At 43.6% G+C, this 18,296-nt stretch overlaps 1 protein-coding gene and 2 pseudogenes across 2 annotated transcripts in view; all 3 read right to left on the bottom strand.

The window, feature by feature from the left end:
• Positions 1-18,296, bottom strand: part of SYT9 (synaptotagmin 9) — an 881,257-nt gene that overhangs the window by 527,346 nt on the left and 335,615 nt on the right. The window lies entirely within an intron of this gene.
• On the bottom strand, positions 2,623-3,631 carry LOC147730974 (uncharacterized; annotated as a pseudogene).
• Positions 10,435-11,370, bottom strand: LOC147730973 (uncharacterized; annotated as a pseudogene).

Here is an 18,296-nt window from a genome sequence, read left to right as displayed (position 1 = left end):
TTAGACAGATGGCTGCCACAAAATATAAGAATCCCACGCCTTGCACAAAAAAAAGAAGGAGGTCCAGCACTAACATTTTTGTCAGGTTCCCCTTGTAAAAACATGCTGTTGGGTGGTTGTGGTCATATGGCCCCTCCTGCCTGAATATCCCCGTATTAGTAGCCTGATTTTTTCTTCTTTTCTGGGGCCACTGACACAGGCAACCTTTGAAAAGTAGTTGCTGGTAGACTCAGTGCGCATCTCAGTAAGGCAGTCGCTGTGTGCTGTGATGTCTCTAGCTGACTCTGAGTCTTGTGCCATTGTGAAGTTGCTGAGGTGGGTCATTCTGATGGTGCACTGCTGGGGACAGGCCTGCTTTGCATGAGGATGACACCCTCATCTTTCTCATCATTATCATCTCCCACTGTAATTGGACTTATAGCTGATTTTCCACAGCTCTCCTAAGCTTCACCACCACAACCACAACCGCATTCAACGATTTGTTTAAGGTGCTCCTCCCACCGGACTGTGTGGTGTTTTTTCATATGGGTCGTTTGGCCTCCAGTACCATAATTTGTACCAACCTTACCCTGCACATTTATCTGGCGAATGGCACATAGTGCAATGTGCTCCCACTCTTTGCTAACCTAAAAAAGTCCCAAACTAGGAAAGAGTACTTTTTTATTCTGCCACTGCCAAAGCCTGAAGAAGAACTGGGGGTAAGTAGTAGTGCCATTGATTGCTTCTCTGCAGCGCACACTTCTACTGAGTTAGTGGTTACCAGTGAAGGTCTCTGCCTAGGCTTTGCAAATATGGAAGCTGGTGTTGCTACCTGTGCCACGTCCCTTGTATGTTGAATAGCAATGTTGAACTCCTCTGTGTCATCTTCCACAATGACTGACTCGTCATTGTCATCCTCCTCATTGACCCCTTCCATAATTGTAAGGCTTTTAGGACCATTTCTTCTCCTTTGCCTCTCCTTGCATCTCCTAGACTCTGCCGGGGTCCACTCCATGTCCCTATCATCAGAAGTGATATTTGGAGAAATGGTGGAGTAGTACACTTCCTTTTCCTTGCTGGCAATCTGGGAGTCAATGATTCTAAAAAAAGAGGTTCTTGATCGGAAGGAAGCTCAATCTTCGGTTCTGCTCCAACATCAGGAATGTACTATTGTTGGCTGCAGCTGCTGTCCACTTTGTTCTGTTTCCTGAAATGATTAATAACTACTTTCCGGAAGGAACAAATCAAATTCAGTGTCACTGATCATCGGCATCACCATTTTTGCAGTGGCCACCTCACTGACAGACATGGTCATGGTCTTAGGTTGGACTGCTGCTGTTGATGCAGGAGTGCTTTCAGTATGCTCCCAAGAGGATAGTGCGGCAGGCACACGACGTGGTCAAAAAAGTTTGGGGTGACATGCCACTGGTGGGAAGCTGCTTCTTCTCACTGACCACTTTCTTGGAAGCATCCTTCTTTGGGGCAATTTTAAAACTCTCAGGGCCAGATGTAGGTAACTGCAATTTACCGACTCTTAAATACCAAATTTTACCAATTCGGTATTTAGGAGTCGGTAAATGCAATGTAGGTAAAAATTCGGTATTCTTTACCAAATCGGTAAAAATCGGAATTGGCCATTCGGTATTTACCGAATCGGTATTTACCGAATCAGTATACCCCATTCATTCCTATGGGCCTTTTGGCCCATAGCAATGAATTGGAAATACTGATTCGGTAAATACCGATTCGGTAAATACCGAATTGGAAAGCAGAGAAAAGTGAAACTGAATAAGGCAGCCAATCAGGTGCTACCACCCTCCCCCTCCCTACCAGGAAGTGGCTACACAGGCAGCTGAAACTAATTAGAAGCTTCTGGAGAGGCAGTTAGAGCTGAACTGAGTCCCTGAGCAGCAGAAAGAGTTTTGTGCACTTTTAAATTTGAAAAATGGCAAGCAGCACAGACAAAGATCAGCCAGAGAGGAAGAGGAAACTAAAATTCAGCAGCATGGAGCTGCAGGTCCTTGTTGAGGAGGTGGTGAAGGAGCACCAAAAACTGTTTGGCAGGCAGTCCCTCACTGTGGCTGAATCTGCCAAAAGGAAAATTTGGCTGGACATTCAAGATAACTTGAATGTAGTTAGAGTGACACCTAGAGATATAGAGGACCTTAAAAAGAGGTGGTACACCCTCAGGAGCCTGACAAAAAAAATTGCAGAAGACCACAAGCAGGTAAGCAAAACTGGTGGAGGGAAGAACCCAGCACCCCCCCTTACTGACCTGGAGGAGATGGTGGGCTCTACCATAGAACCTGAAAGCGTCTGCGGACTGGGAGATGCAGACAGCTCAGCCAGACCTTCCAGCAGAAAAGGTAAGACGCATGCACAGCAATCCCCCCCACACCATCATCCTTCCCTTAACCCTATGTCGCTAAGTGAACCTCAGTCCAGTACAGCTAGCACTATACAGGAGCAATGCATTATGGGACATGTAGTCAGTAAATGAAAGACCATGTCATACAGCACAGCAACCACCAAGTTAGGGAAATGATTCCAGACAGAATGAAGTGCAGGCAACATGCACATTGTTCAAGTGAAAATTATTTAATTGTAGTGGCTGTCAGGCAGTAGCGCTTAGCTAATGTACGTTCATATGTCCACAGGTGAGATATCTCGCAGGCGTTCCCGGGAGACTGAAGGCACAGCACCAGAGAGGGATGAGTCAGGTGCCAGGTCCAAGTGCACAGAATGTATCAGAGGACACAGGTGCACCAAGTACACAGCCACCATCCCAGGACTCAGAAATGGCATCCCCAGAATGTTCACAATCCCTTCTGTTACTGTCATCCCCCAAAATGCCTGCATCACTGCCTGTGACAACACCTGCATCACAACAGAGCAGGAGGCTCTGCTCTGTTGCCCCACTATTGGAAATGGAGTCATCAGCAGGTGACACGGAGGTGAAAGACACACACCTTGCCTGGGGAACGTAGCTCTGGCACACTGCAGTCCTGTGCAGAGGTGTACCATACTGGTACCAGATGCCGCAGGCTCCGAGAAAGCAGTGTAGCTGCACATGGGGAGGGTCCCAGTGTGTTCCGTGGCCTCGAAGGGAGCATGGTCAAAATCCAACGGATGCAGGGAAAGGCCATCATGTCTGTCCAACGCCAAATGAGGAACCTCAACAACAATATGGAAGACATAGGGAAGGGCATCAGAGAACTAGTTGATGTCAACAAGGAGATGGCTGCAGGGATGCGTGATATGTCACAATCAGTGCAGCTTCTGTGCACCAAACTAGATCAGGAAATGTCATCAAGGCGCAAGGAGAAGCTGCGTGCGCAGCAACAAAATAAAGCCATCAACCGCCTGGCCACAGCCTCTTCCCTGCTATGCAGGAGATGAATTAACATGCAGGAGGGACTCACGCAAAATAGTACTGAGGTGTCTAGGGGCATTGCTAGGGTTACCAGTGCTGTTGAGGTGCTGATGAATGCACAAACAGCACAAACTGCTGCTCTGGATGTGCCAGAGAGCGAAGGGAGCACAAGTAGGAGCAGCATGGCAAGCCCCCTTGTCGTAGAGACACGGAGGAGCAGCAGGCACCACGGTGAGGCAACAGCCCAAACGCCAAGTGAAGACAGCCAGCCACAAACATCTGGCAGTGGTAGGCGTGGACGCAAATGAGTAGTTCAGTTAATGGGGTAGTGACCCAGGACTAACATCATTGAATGCACATAATTTGTGTTGCACAATTGTGTTTTAGAAACCTGCGGAATCTTGCAGCAGGTCACTGGTGTATACTGATGTGCCCCTCCACTTTTGTGGAGGCAGCGGAACCTGCTTTTCCACAGCCCAAAGGTGCGCTCCACAATGTTCCTGGTAGATTTATGTGCCCTGTTGTATCTCCTCTGGCTAAGGGTTGAAGGGTTGAGGTAGGGAGTAAGGATGAAAGACCGGACCCCATATGCACTTGGTATGTGGGTGCCATCAATACAGCCAATGACGTTGGGGAAATGTGCCATTTGGTAAAACTCTGTCTTGGTCCTGAGCTGTTCTGCGTGCGTTGCAGAGAAGCTGATGTAATAATGCATTATCTGCATCATGGCTTCTAGGAATTTCCTAAAAAAACATGACAGCAGCTCTGTGACACCCCACCTACCGCAGCAACCACACTCTGGTAACTCCCAGAGGCAAGCAGGTGGAGGTTACACAGCACCTGCACATGGGGTGGGATGGCGTGCGCCCTTGGGGTTGGGTGCTCCAAAAGTGGGTGGAGGTCCCTGATCAGCTCCAGGATGGTTTGGGGGTGTAGCCTGTACCTTTGTTTGATCTCAGGCTCAGTCAGTTGGAATAGGGTGATTCTCTGCCTGTAGACCTGCTCCTCCCTTCTGCAGACCCTCTCTCCTTCTGCCTGCATCCGTAAACACCTCAAAATCACGTAGAATGCCGCCATTCTGGTCAAACAGTTATGTTTTAGGCCCTTTTTATAGCCTGCACCTGGTTACCACCTGATTTGAATCCATGGTAAATACAGACTCTTAAATACCGAATTTCATGTAAATTCAGTATTTTAGAGGTTACCTACATCTCAAAAGTAATTTTTACCATTTCTTATTTACCGAATCGGTAATTTTACAGATTCTGTAATTTTACAGATTCGGTAAATTTTCAGATTTGGTACATTTTCCAATTCGGTAAATTTTCCGAATCGGTAAATTTACCGATTTAGTAAATTTTCTGATTTGTACGATTTTGTGGCCCCTACATCTCAAACACCAAATACCGGTCAGTAACTGCCGAAATTCAGTATTTTCGGCCATTACCGACCGGTATTTGGTTACCTACATCTGGCCCCCAAATGGCAGTTGCACTAAGCTGCACAAGCAGAAGAGATTGGAAGGCTGATGTGTGACATCGCTGTGAAGGCATTCGGTTTGGCAGTACTGCGAGTGATGTCTCTTCTCTTGTGCAAGTAAAATCAAACAAGCAAGAAAAACATTTAGTGAAGCGTGGCAGTTTGAATTAGTAGAGACAAAGGCAATAAGAGTGTGGTTGGGTACTAAGCTAATAATCACTTTAAAGTCAAACCACACAATCATACTATTAATGTAATTCTCAATATACAGAATGATAGATCTATTTCCTTTATGTCTATATATTCTAAAGGAGACATTTCTGGCACTCAGGGAAGTGCATAAGTAAATGAATAGTAATCTTTTTTTTAAAGTGGAGGTAAATGTGCCCTATGGCAGGCAATGTGGTCCAGGGGGAAATAGAATAATCACCAATACAAAAAAGGAATGTTGTTGCTCGGCTGTGTGCCTATGGTGGATGGATTGATCAACCAAGGCAAAATGGAAAAACAGAAAATTTAAATGAAAAAAATAGTTAAATTACATTTAAAAAAATTGATTAAAAAAATACCCGAAATTACCCAAAAATTAAAATAAAGAATAACAAATTTAAAAAAACATTCAAAAGATGAAATCAAATTTATATAGTGCAAAGAAAATCATCAATTGCCGATGTTTATAAGGAAGGATGACTAGAAACCTATTGGAGGTGCAAAATAAAAAAATGCACAAAGGGCATGTAATATTATATAAGCACTGTTCATCAATGATATTCTTAATATACATGTACTACAATCATTCTCAAGCATAATATTAGAATGAGCTCTCACATCCAATCATGCAGGTCTATGGTGTCAGGAGGTGATTCTGGTGCCTACCTAGGATTGAACTACGTCTCCCAGCATGCTCCTATTCGGGGGAGGAGCTTAACTCATAAAGGTCATCCAGTGCGCACCTCCTGTGCGCATAATACTGTCTTGTGTGAAGACATTCTGGTTTGCTCGTCTTGGCCTCACCGCCTTGGATCTGGTTCCTGTTTTGTTTGCTGTCTTCGGTTCTTCCTCGCTCCAGAAACGGACATCGCGGAGCAGCCTTGGGGTTCAGTGGCCTTACTTCACAGCGAATTAATTTGTTGGAAATAATGTGTTGCTGGGAGAGGCAAGTGAGTAAAGTGGGACTAAGTGCACAATTCAATTTCAAATTTGCTGTATGGGATACGCTGTGATGAACATGCCAAATACAATATTTATAGCCCGTTCCTTTCCCTGTAGTACAGTGCTTCCTTTTCCTCAACATCTACCTATGGCAGGCAGGATAATATCCACTTTTTATAAATTGAGGTGTGTGATGTAGTATCTTATATATTATTATTCTGTCTCTTTGGAGTCAAGGTCAAAAGAGAAAGGCATTTTGAGAAGAACAGGACCATTGGAACTAAAAAAAGATAATTGTCAACAACAACTGCCTCAGTTGCAGATAGTAGCAAAATACCCAAGTTGCTGGCTAGCAATGAGCATGCCTCCATTAATTTAGCACAGCACAAAACATGTATTCATTAGTGAATAATGCCTCACTCATTAATGAGTGGTGATTTATTTTAATTATCTTGAAAGCCCTTAGAAGAAAAAAATCAAATCACAGTTTGTTTAAAGTTCCCGCCATTCTTCTTTCAGGTTTCCAGCTTTCTCAACAATCCACCTCTTGTATTTTGAAACATTCCCTTCAGAAAAAGGAAGAAAGAGGGCAGAATTGTTTTGTATCATGAATCCAGTAGTGTGGCACAGCAGTACTCTTTGGATGAGATGATGTCATGTTGCAGCCTTGTGTTACAAGCCAAGTGAAGGATTAAGCTCTCAACCAAGGCATGCACTTATGAGTTTTCGGTCCCAACTGCGGGGGAGAACCTTTCGGACATCTTCTTTAGCTGGCCCTCTAGCAGATGCAACAACGGATTAGCTTGGCTCATTGTACTATCCTCCTGGCTAACTTTCCATGTAAAAACCTCAAAAGGGAGTAGCATCTGTGACAGGCATTTGACTTGGCCCCATTTGTGCCCTCACCCATGATCATTGCAATCCCAACTGCATCCCTTCCTCTTTGAATGACATAATCTTTGATCTGTTTGCATTGCTCAAAAAGGTGTTGCACCATGTAATAGATAGAGTTCCAACGTGTTGGCACCTCCTGTATCAGGGCTTTAACTTGTGCTCTATTTGCATGCTGGATAATCCGCAACTGCTTCTGGGATTTCGTTCGTTCGTTCGTGATAACTTTATTTCGGTCAATGACCACAAAAGCACAAGCAAAGTATGTACATACAATAAAATACATAAATAGTTAAGAACCAGCAGTTAAAACATTATTAAACAATCAGTTATCCACGAAAAATGGCCATCATTAAAAATTAGTCACAATTAATCAAAGTGGACCTTCTGCGCCACATACCGTACAAAAAGCGGGAGACCGAGAACACAATTAGGGCGGATGTATCATATTTTAAAATTCTAACGGCTTGAGCACAATGTTTTAGTCCCAGATTTCTACAGAGTGGTACCAACCAGGCTCTCCGGATTACGCTATAAGCAGGGCAAAAAAACAAAACATGGGCAATGTCTTCTTTGCCATTGTTGCAGACAGGGCAGATTCCCTCCTCATGACCTGCCCATTTGCAGGTCAGTGTCACAAGTGGCAGGCAGCCATGCCTTAATTGTGTGTATAATTTTCTTGCAGGGTGAGGTTCTATTTGATCCAGAAATTCCTCCCTGCTGGGCATGAGTTTTACCTGCAAAAACTCCGAAGACAACCTGCCTTCTGGGATTTAAAAGAGTGGCTGAAATGAGTGCAGATTGTTGCACACTGTCTTCTTTTTGAAGAAGTCTTGCAACATCAGGCCACAAAGGGCCAAATACAGGACACTCTAATAGCCACCATCTGGCATGGTCTTCACTATACCATATCTGTGGGAGACCTTTTTGTTCCACCTCGTAGCACTGCATTCTTTGATTGCATTTGCCGCAATATATTTAATTCTTCACTGTTTTTTCTTAGTGCTTTTGCTTTTAATCCTCAATCTTTTCCACATTCATCCTTCTTTCCAACATCAAACCAGGAAACACAATTTTCCAAAATTTTCTCATGTTAATGTTGGGTCATCTGAACCTCTTGACAAAAACACGTACTGATGCCAAAATCCATTTAAAAAGCAGTTTATTTAAACCCAATGCATTTCAGGCCTCTTGGGGCCTTTCGTCAGGGGTAACTGAAAGTACAAAATAAGTCCATTAGGATTCTATCCACCCGTTTAAAACCACAATATCATGTACTTCAATAATTATTATCAAGATTAACATTATGTAATTGTGTTAAAAATAAGCTTCAAACAAGTTACACACGAGAATTCATTCTAACATAAACCCGAGTTAACACATTGCTGCCTTCATGAGTTGCAGTCCCTGTGTTTATGGGACCAACTGTTTGCTCTCTTAATCATTAACTGTCCATCTTTAAATATAACATTTTCACTGGTTCCCGTTATAAAACCCTTTTAAACATTTCCTAGCTTACCTGCTGTTTGATAAAACAGCGTGCTCACTCCAGCTACAGCTGACTGCCAGGAGACACCGACGGACAGAGCGGTGCTCCTCATACCTGCGCTGTGGCCAGGTGGGGTGAAGCCTCTCAACCATCAAATTTGGTATACGGTTGAGTATGTACCTGAAGATCAGGTGATATTGTTCTTAATTTCTCTAATCTAAGTAGCAGTGTTTTTATATTTCCGGTCCTGAAGAATGCATTTTGAAACTATGTTCAACACAATGCAGAAACATGTTGACCACCATTGAGTACGGTGATTATTTGAAACCCGCACTCACACTTGCTTTTTAAACCTTAGGGATTGGGAGACACTAATAAATGTTGTTCGTCCACCTGATCACCTAATTTTATATATTTTTCCCTCACTTAACACTTTTACCACTCTAACACTGCCTTTACAGTAGCCACGTAATTTTTTGTACTTTATACACCACCCCTTATCTCACACATATCGGTTACGGTAACATCTGACCGGCCGTTCTGTCTCCTGGGTAAGGAGAACCCAAATGATGAGAAAGAGGGCGGTACAGTGTGGCTTCTGATGGGAACTATTTCTCCATATGCTCTTGAGCCTCAACTTGGCCTGCATTTCACTATCATAGATGACTCACTCACTGGTGTCTTTTGTGTAGCATTGGTTTTGTGATCCACTCTGTTTTGACTCTTTTTTGTGACCCCCAGGTACATTCTGTTGTGATAATACTGTATTTTGGGGCATGTACCTGGTCGGTCGGTAAACTCGCCCTTAGACCCTACTCTCATTGTTTGTTGTGTGCGTAATTTTAAAACTACCAGGGCCAGATGTAGGTAACTGCAATTTACCGACTCTTAAATACCGAATTTTACCGATTCAGTATTTATGAGTCGGTAAATGCAATGTAGGTAAAAATTCGGTATTCTTTACCAAATCGGTAAAAATCAGAATCGGCCATTCGGTATTTACCGAATCGGTATTTACCGAATCGGTATACCCTATTCATTCCTATGGGCCTTTTGGCCCATAGGAATGAATTGGAAATACTGATTCGGTAAATACCGATTCGGTAAATACCGAATTGGAAAGCAAAAAAAAGTGAATTTGAATAAGGCAGCCAATCAGGTGCTCCCACCCTCCCCCTCCCTACCAGGAAGTGGCTACACAGGCAGCTGAAACTAATTAGAAGCTTCTGGAGAGGCAGTTGGAGCTGAGCTGAGTCCCTGAGAAGCAGAAAGAGTTTTGTGCACTTTTAAATTTGAAAAATGGCAAGCAGCAAAGAAAAAGAGCAGCCTGAGAGGAAGAGGAAACTAAAATTCAGCAGCATGGAGCTGCAGGTCCTTGTTGAGGAGGTGGTGAAGAAGCACCAAAAACTGTTTGGCAGGCAGTCCCTCACTGTGGCTGAATCTGCCAAAAGGAAAATTTGGCTGGACATTCAAGATAACGTGAATGCAGTTGGAGTGACTCCTAGAGATATAGAGGACCTTAAAAAGAGGTGGTACGACCTCCGGAGCCTGACAAAAAAAATTCAGAAGACCACAAGCAGGTAAGCAAAACTGGTGGAGGTAAGAACCCAGCACCCCCCCTTACTGACCTGGAGGAGATGGTGGGCTCAACCATAGAACCTGAAAGCGTCTGCGGACTGGTAGATGCAGACAGCTCAGCCAGACCTTCCAGCAGAAAAGGTAAGACGCATGCACAGCAATCCCCCCCACACCATCACCCTTCCTTTAACCCTATCTGGCTAAGTGAACCCCAGTCCAGTACAGCTAGCACTATACAGGAGCAATGCATTATGGGACATGTAGCCAGTAAATGAAAGACCATGTCATACAGCACAGCAACCACCTAGATAGGGAAATGATTCCCTAACTGAATGAAGTACAGGCAACATGTACATTGTTCAAGTGGAATTTTTTTATTGTAGTGGCTGTCAGGCAGTAGCACTTAGCTAATGTACGCTCATATGTCCACAGGTGAGACATCTCGCAGGCGTTCCCGGTAGACTGAAGGCACAGCACCAGAGAGGGATGACAGTCAGGAGCCAGGTTCAAGTGCACAGAATGTATCAGAGGACACAGGTGCACAAAGTACACAGCCACCATCCCAGGACTCAGAAATGGCATCCCCAGAACGTTCACAATCCCTTCTGTTACTGTCATCCCCCAAAATGCCTGCATCACTGCCTGTGACAACACTTGCATCACAACAGAGCAGGAGGCTCTGCTCTGTTGCCCCACTATTGGAAATGGAGTCATCAGCAGGTGACATGGAGGGGGAAGACACACACCTTGCCTGGGGAACGTAGCTCTGCCACACTGCAGTCCAGTGCAGAGGTGTCCCATACTGGTACCAGATGTCGCAGCATCCGAGAAAGCAGTGTAGCTGCACATGGGGAGGGTCCCAGTGTGTTCTGTGGCCTGGAAGGGAGCATGGTCAAAATCCAACGGATGCAGGGAAAGGCCATCATGTCTGTCCAACGCCGAATGAGGAACCTAAACAACAATATGGAAGACATAGGGAAGGGCATCAGAGAACTAGTTGATGTCAACAAGGAGATGGCTGCAGGGATGCGTGATATGTCACAATCGGTGCAGCTTCTGTGTACCAAACTAGATCAGGAAATGTCATCAAGGCGCAAGGAGAAGCAGCGTGCGCAGCAACAAAATAAAGCCATCAACCGCCTGGCCACAGCCACTTCCCTGCTATGCAGGAGATGAATTAACATGCAGGATGGACTCACGCAAAATAGTACTGAGGTGTCTAGGGGCATTGCTAGGATGACCAGTGCTGTCGAGGTGCTGATGAATGCACAAACAGCACAAACTGCTGCTCTGGATGTGCCAGAGAGTGAAGGGAGCACAAATAGGAGCAGCATGGCAAGCCCCCTTGTCGTAGAGACACGGAGGAGCAGCAGGCACCACGGTGAGGCAACAGCCCAAACGCCAAGTGAAGACAGCCAGCCACAAACATCTGGCAGTGGTAGGCGTGGACGCAAATGAGTAGTTAAGTTAATGGAGAAGTGACCCAGGACTAACATCATTGAATGTACATAATTTGTGTTGCACAATTGTGCTTTAGAAACCTGAGGAACCTTGCAGCAGGTCACTGGTGTATACTAGTGTGCTGCTCCACTTTTGTGGAGGCAGCGGAACCTGCTTTTCCACAGCCCAAAGGTGCGCTCCACAATGTTCCTGGTAGATTTGTGTGCCCTGTTGTATCTCCTCTGGCTGGGGGTTGAAGGGTTGAGGTAGGGAGTAAGGATGAAAGACCGGACCCCATTTGCACTTGGTATGTGGGTGCCATCAATACAGCCAATGACGTTGGGGAAATGTGCCATTTGGTAAAACTCTGTCTTGGTCCTGAGCTATTCTGCGTGCGTTGCAGAGAAGCTGATGTAATAATGCCTTGTCTGCATCATGGCCTCTAGGAATTTCCTAAAAAAGTGACAGCAGCTCTGTGATATCCCACCTACAGCAGCAACCACACTCTGGTAACTCCCAGAGGCAAGCAGTTGGAGGCTACACAGCACCTGCACATGGGATGGGATGGCGTGCGCCCTTGGGGTTGGGTGCTCCAAAAGTGGGTGGAGGTCCCTGATCAGCTCCAGGATGGTTTGGGGGTGTAGCCTGTACCTTTGTATAATCTCAGGCTCAGTCAGTTGGAATAGGGTAATTCTCTGCCTGTAGACCTGCTCCTCCCTTCTCCAGACCCTCTCTCCTTCTGCCTACATCCGTAACCGCTTCGAAATCACGTAGAATGCCACCATTCTGGTCAAACAGTTATGTTTTAGACCCTTTTTATAGCCTGCACCTGGTTACCACCTGATTTGAATCCATGGTAAATACAGACTCTTAAATACCGAATTTCATGTAAATTCGGAATTTTAGAGGTTACCTACATCTTAAAAGTAATTTTGACCATTTCTTATCTACCGAATCTGTAATTTTACAGATTTGGTAATTTTACAGATTCGGTAAATTTTCAGATTTGGTAAATTTTCCGAATCTGTAAATTTACCGATTCGATAAATTTTCCGATTCATACGATTTTGTGGCCCCTACATCTCAAACACCAAACACCGGTCGGTAACTGCCGAAATTTGGTATTTTCGGCCGCTACCGACTGGTATTTGGTTACCTACATCTGGCCCCCAGATGGCAGTTGCACTAAGCTGCACAAGCAGAGGAGATTGGAGGACTGATGTGTGACATCGCTGTGCAGGCATTCTGTTTGGCAGTGCTGCAAGTGATGTCTCTTCTCTTGTGCAAGTAAAATCAAACAAGCAAGAAAAACATTTAGTGAAGCGTGGCAGTTTGAATTAGTAGAGACAAAGGCAATATGAATGTGGTTGGGTACTAAGCTAATAATCACTTTGAAGTCAAACCACACAATCATACCATTAAATGTAATTCTCAATATACAGAATGATAGATCTATTTCCTTTATGTCTATATATTCTAAAGGAGACATTTCTAGCACTCAGGGAAGTGCATAAGTAAATGAATAGTAATCATTTTTAAAGTGGAGGTTAATGTGCGCCTATGGCAGGCAATGTGGTCTAGGGGGAAATGGAATAATCACCAATAAAACAAAGGAATGTTGTTGCTCGGCTGTGTGCCTATGGTGGATAGATGGATCAACCAAGGCAAAATGGAAAAAAAGAAAATGTAAATGAAAAAAATAATTAAATTACATTTAAAAAAATTGATTAAAAAAATACCCGAAATTACCCAAAAATTAAAATAAAGAATAACAAATTTAAAAAAACATTCAAAAGATGAAATCAAATTTATATAGTGCAAAGAAAATCATCAATTGTGGATGTTTATAAGAAACGTTGACTAGAAACCTGTTGGAGGGGCAAAATAAAAAAATGCACAAAGTGCATGTAATATTATATAAGCACTGTTCATCAATGATATTCTTAATATACATGTACTACAATCATTCTCAAGCATATTATTAGAATGAGCTCTCACATCCAATCATGCAGGTCTATGAAATGTACATTGGCTGGATGCACTAAATGGCTGCCAGCCAGTGCCACATGGTCAAACTATCACACTGGGCAAGTTGGCATGGGGAACAAAGCAACACATGCAAGCCTGTGGCAAAAGCACACTGGCTGAATGCACAACATTGCTGCCAGCCAGTCCAGTAGGTTAAACTGCAACACTGAGCAAGGAGGCATGGGGAACAAAGAACACATGCAAGACTATGGCAAAAGCACACTGGTTGGATGCACAATATAGCTGCCATTAAGTACCACTTGGTCAAACAACAACACTGAGCAAGGAGGCATGGGGCACACAGAGACATGGACACATACTCCACAAAATGGGCCCCGGCCACATGGCATGGAGAACAAAGACAAATCAATAATGGTCTATGACAAACACACACACAAACAGAAAGACACTTCACAGACAAAGGAAACATAGTTACAACAACACACATCCTACCAAGGTATTACCCCACATATACACATTTTGTGCACAAAAAAGGTGACCTACAAAAACACTACCACATGTTTAATTCAATCCAATGCCATCCCAGCCCTAAATAATGTTTTAAAACAACATATACCACTAAAACAGTTGGTTCATGCATCCCTGAGTAGCTCTAGCCTGGGCCTACTGGATGGCCCCTTCGTAGAAGAGGCCACATAGTAAAATAAATAAATATTGCAAATTTAACAATAATGGAGAAAACATACTGAACTGTGCAAAATTGTTCTTTTACAAAACAAGAAAAATGTAATGCAATTATATAAATAGACCCCCACTGAAAAAATGAAGGCCAACCACCACAATCACTTTGAAAAATCAAATAAAACCACAAATAAATGTGCATGTCATCTATCTAACAAATCAACACCCTTATACCAGAGTTTTTTTTACTTACTTGTGAAATCTCAAATACAAATCCTTTAAATCCAATGGTATATATTCAGCAAACAAGGAGAGTGATCCTTCCAGCTCCAAATCCAAATTAAAAGTGACCAGGAGATGGACAAAGCACTGGGGGCGTCTACTGGACATGAACAGGAAGTTGGAGTCTTTGGGGAACTTCCTTCCAGGCATCTTGCACTATAAAAAACAACTCCAAATGTTCTTTAGAGAAACACACCCACTAGAAAGGCCTCTCAACTGCTTCTTGAGCACAAAAATTGCTCAAGCAATAAATTTGTAATTGGTACTACATTGGTACCGTCGTGGACAGAAGCCATGCAAGGGAGCGCAAACAAATCTCTAGCACGAAAGGAAAAAAAAACCTGCTTCGTGCTCCGGAAGGTGGAATTAAGGAACTCTGCGCTCCTCTGCCAAGCACGGAGTGCCCAAATTCTGCAATCTCCGCAACCTGAGCAGAGTTTACATTCTAGGCCTAATTGAAATATAATTTCAGCTGCAACGCAATCTTAGAGTACAGGCAAATGGTGTGTCAGTAATAAAGCCATCTTTCGAACTGAGCAGCACACAAAATAGTGCATCAGATAGGGCTTACTGCTGTTGGCATTATTTACATTTGTTTGTATATAGAGATATGTTATTAATAGTTTGCCTTACTTTACAGCACAATAAAATATGTTTCACAGGCAAATGAAAATATACTTAACCTGACAATCGAAGGCTGCTAGCAAATTATTATTATCCTTTTAAATTTTCATTCCAGCAGAGTGGTAAGCAAACTTCCATGATGTCTCAGTCCATTGCAGAAACTGTTTGTTGTAGATAAAATGTAGAATATTTTTTCACTGGTAAGTCCATATGAAAGGCAACATGGGTTGGACCAGTATCACTCACATTTACTGATGCCAGACCATGTGACTGAATCCTCCTCAGTTACATTCACTTCAGGTTCAGAGCCTGTGATAGACCCCGTAAGTCAGTAATCCTTTGCACATGAAGAAGGCTTTCTCAGGTTGGAGGTGGCCACTTTTGTGCGCAATGTTGGATGGCAGATGGGAGCCTAGGGAATCATATACAAAGAATACATTTGGTAAAAGTGGATGCAAATTCCACACCAACCTTTACAGAATCGTCTTTGATTTTGCAAATCAAGTTAGCATGGTGTGCAAAATTACAATAGACTAGGGCGTGTCAAGCACTCCATCCTTCACTCTACTGCATACTTTAGCTTTTTGGGATTGGGTGTGACTTGTGAGAATCATGTTGAGGTGGACTCCTGAGTGATTTTCAGCTGTCACATATCCTAATAACTCTCACCCTCAGACAAAGCATATCCACAGCATAACACAGCGCATTTTCTAACACTATACAAACCATCTAATAACCACATTAAAAGATAATACTATAAATATCTAACCCAGACAATCAAAAAGTGAAGAGTAGAATGTTTGATGTAATATCCACAATTGGTTATCAGTCTGGGATGCATTCTGGTCTACCACTAAATGACTAGCATTGTAATCAGCCAAACGTTCCAACCCCGAAAACGGTTCACTAATCACCAACAGATAAATTCAAATTAACCACAACAGGTCCCAAACTCACTAAAAACATTCCTAAAACTATTGAATAAGCCAATGTATATCTCAACCACACAACAGGCATCACAGAATGAACTATATAATGTATTATGTATACGTGCTGTCATTAAAAAAGAAGATTAAGACAGGGGCATCATGTCTAATAGAAGGCCAATAGAACAGAGGAAAGAGAAACACCCTCATACAAGACACCTAAATGAGGTACTGGGGAAACAAAATCCAAGTCTCTGGGAGCACATGGTGGAAGGTGGGTGGATGGGTTGTGATGTTTGGGGTGGGAACTCATTCGAAGTCCAACCCCTTCCCTGCTGTTGCACAGACTGGAATAGTAATAGTACATTTTACACCTCCAAAGTCCAACACTTTCCCTCCTGTTGCATTGTATGGAATGGGTATAGTAAATTGTACCCCTCTGAAACCCATTGCTTAAATTTTCCTCCTGTTGTTTAGACTGGAGTGAGAATCGTAAATATCACCCTTGCAAAGTCCAATGCTTTCCTTACTGTTTCACTAACCGGAGTTGAATAGTAAATCTATCTCCTTCTATAGTCATACACCTTCCTACTATTGCAGTGACTGGAGTAGGAATAGTAATTCTAACTCCTCCGAAATCCAACACTTTCCCTACTATTGCCTGAACTAGAGTGGGGATAGTATATTTAATATTCTTAGACTGGAATAGATTTTATAATATCGAATAAATAGATTTTATAGCATTAATAGTTTTATTGTTACATTTTATACTATTTGTTTTTATTTTTAGAAGTACATTGGTCTCGACAGTCCAGACAACGTCTTTCTTTCTATTCGGTGGTGCAGGCTTCACGGCTATGACCGCCGTAAACATGTTTCCATCATTTGTCCTTCTATGAAGCTGCACACTCCAGCAGATTTATAATGTGATGGCAAACCCGGCAGTTATGTCCGCAATTCCTCTTGTGACCGCCAGTAGGTAATTACCTACTGGAGGTCGCTAGCAGGGAGTTATAGTTAGGACCTAGTTTCCATTGGAAATGCATTTTTTGATTTGCTAATAACTTTACTGTCATTTGACGAATGTTCGCGAAATTCTCCACAAAAAAGTCTATCCAGGTCAGCTCCTACCCTGAAAGTTTGGGGGAATTCATCAAGCGGGGGCTGAGAAAAAAGGGGGGTCCCAGAAAGTGTTTTCTCCATGCTAATTTCCATAGGAAACTCTAGCCAAGGCTACAGCCCGAACTGCTGAACGGAAATACTCCAAATTTGGCAAAAAGGTAGCGCTTGGTTCAGAAAGTGACCTTTTTTTTAAATGATGTAAATCCATTCAGTAGTTGCTGAGAAATTGAAAAAATAAAAGTTTTTAATCTAGGGCGGCAGTGGGTTCGCGAACCCTCCCGACCATGAGCTTCATTCTAATTGGCTGCCAACACTCCAAACCAGAAACTGTTTACAGCCATCTTGTGACTCGGTAGAATCGAGCCACAAGAAACCAGTAAAACAAACATAAAAAAAAGAAAAGGTGGCACAAGGGCCCCCAGGGCCCAAAAAAGCATTTTTTTTTTATTTTGGCAGAATGCGCATGGGGTCGTGAATCCCGCAGAATTTTTTTTTTAAATGAAGTGAGGTCACCCGGGGGCATTGACAAAAAATATTTATTTGCTACATTGTTGTGTTACAGCCCATGTTAATCGATGAGCAGTGCTGCTGGGCTGTTTTCTACCAGAAAATCTTATTTGTTTTAAAGAAAGACAGAAAAGCTAAGTTAACAATACTTGGAAAAGAAACAGACGTTGTCCGTTGTCCGCTTCTATATCGACCTCCAGTAAGGAACGCAAGTGCATTATTATTGTAAATATGAATTTGTTAAAGGCATTTAACAAATAAACAACAAGTGTAGTGAAAGGACAATCAGTGAAGACTGAGTTGCAATGATCACTGTGTCTACAGAGTGCAGGAGAGAAACGTCACTTCTGCGAAGCTTCGTGTCTGACCTGAATGGCAGAGACCGGAAATACGCATTTGCTGAGCGTCTGTTTCACAAAAGGTGCCCACTTCAGGGGTGTAAGTAAATCACTTTCCAGAGTTTTCAGAAAGCCCTAGAGGGTCGAGTCGTACCTTTCATATGCGCATATGACCCCCCCCCCCCCCCACCCCCCCCCCTCCGTGCTGACTCGCCCCAAGGAGCCCGTGCTCCGGCCATGCCACATTACTCATAGTGTGGATTCTTCTACTGGGGCTTCCAGCAGGCAGGGGGTCGCCCCTTCCGTGTCAAAGGGGCAGCGGGACGCCATGTCCAGGGCCAACCCTGCAACCCCCGGCTGTCTACGAGCACCTGGGGGGCGTGCCCAGGTGCCGGTAGCTCTACTGCGCCACCAAGTACCACCTGCAGATACACCTGAATGGGTAG

This window comes from Lissotriton vulgaris, chromosome 2_1, assembly GCF_964263255.1.
Source record: "Lissotriton vulgaris chromosome 2_1, aLisVul1.2, whole genome shotgun sequence".
NCBI lineage: Eukaryota > Metazoa > Chordata > Amphibia > Caudata > Salamandridae > Lissotriton > Lissotriton vulgaris.
The sequence above is the reverse complement of the archived record's forward strand: the minus strand, read 5'-3'. Positions and strand labels throughout refer to the sequence as shown.